The 1,652-nt window shown below is 40.0% G+C and overlaps 1 pseudogene; it reads right to left on the bottom strand.

Moving 5' to 3' along the window:
- Window positions 1-306: 306 nt before the first annotated feature.
- Window positions 307-866, bottom strand: LOC118857350 (annotated as a pseudogene).
- Between the last annotated feature and the right edge of the window lie 786 nt (window positions 867-1,652).

A 1,652-nucleotide genomic window follows, 5' to 3' on the forward strand; every position in this document is an offset into this window, starting at 1 on the left:
TCTTTCTAGAAAGAAGCAAAAAGTTAAGAATTCCCTTGAATTAGTTCCAGATGGGCTGGTTGGGAGAATCAAGAAAGTTATTAAGAGTAATGTCAGAGGGAATCTGGTGTGCACAGTTGTATTGGACACAGACTGTCATTAAACAATCATGATTGGCTTCTAAATGCTGGTAGCAAGATGATTTCTGATTTGTAAATCTCTTAAAGAAAATTATAGACAAATGAAAAAGAACAGTAATCATACACTAAGATTAATAAACAGCACTTCCAAAATTAACCCAGTGAGGGCTTGAGCTTTCCACTGTGTTTACAAGACAAGGCACCCGGATTTTTTCTTGCCATGTCTGGCTTGCAAAGTTGTTCTTACGGCCATTTCAAAAATCTCCCTCACACTGTCTTTGGTCTTTGCTGAACACTCCATATAACCAAATACACCAATCTGATTTGTCAAATCTCTGCCTTCTTCAGGTTTCTGGCTCCTGTTTTATCTTGGCTAGCTCTCATCTCATGTGCTCATCGTTTCAAATATCCTTCTTGTTCCCAACCAGGACAATGGACACATTGGGATGGAAATGCTTCACCTCTGGGGGTCCACTTCTCTGGGATGTTTTCTAAACTAAAACGCACAAATATAACATCAGTATCTGGGTAGGAAAGAGGTCTAAGGAGATCATAATCTTGACTAGCTGTGTGCCACAAAGCCAACTCCACCTGTTTTCCATCCACTTCAATATCTGCTACATAATTGTCAAACACTGTGGGAACATAAACTTCAGGGAATTCATCTTTGCTAAATACAATCAGCAAGCATGTCTTCCTGCATGCGCCATCACCAACTATAACCAACTTTTTCCAGATAGTGGCCATAGCTCGGGCGGTTCTTGAGTCTCTGTGCCAGGCAAGCTGCTCTGCAAGCTGCACATTCTAAGACTCAGGCAATTTCTTCAAACTGAGCTTTAAAGCTCTGACCATGTTACCCTACAACACACCAAATTCAACAAATTCCAACGACTTTCTAGTATAGCTTGGCCAATTATAAAATCCTCTGTTTGGTTTTTAAAGCCCTTCATGACCTGTCCCCTTTTTATCTTTCTAGTCTTCTTACACTTTATTTCCCTCTATGTTCTCTGTGATTCTGCAACACTGGCCTTCTTTCTATTTCTTGAAATTCCATCTCTCTACCTTTGGCATTTACACTGGCTGTCCCCATCCTTGAACTCTTTTCTTTCTCATCTCCATCTCCTGGTTTTTTTCTTCAAATTGCAGCTAAAGTCCTACCTTCTGCAAGAAGTCTTCCCCATTTTTTCTTAATCTAGTTACCTTTCTTATGAAATAATCTCCAATTTATCTTGTGCATATGTCATTTATACCTATTTATTTGCATATTTTCTCCCCCATTAGATTCTGGCCTCCTTGAGGGCAAGTATTGTTTCCTGCTCTTCTTTGTATCCCCAGCATTAAGCACAGTGCCTGGCACATAGTAAGTGCTCAGTTGTTGGTTGATTGTTGTCCTTTGTTCTTGAAGATAACCAAAATGACACCACTATGTTAGAGTCAAGTTACAGCAAGTCCAGTCATGGTCGATCACACCAGTGCAAGCCCAGAATGCTCTATTACAAGTCGAGCAAATTAGTCTATTTGAACTTTGGGGTT

This window comes from Trichosurus vulpecula, chromosome 7 (assembly GCF_011100635.1).
Source record: "Trichosurus vulpecula isolate mTriVul1 chromosome 7, mTriVul1.pri, whole genome shotgun sequence".
NCBI classification, from domain to species: domain Eukaryota; kingdom Metazoa; phylum Chordata; class Mammalia; order Diprotodontia; family Phalangeridae; genus Trichosurus; species Trichosurus vulpecula.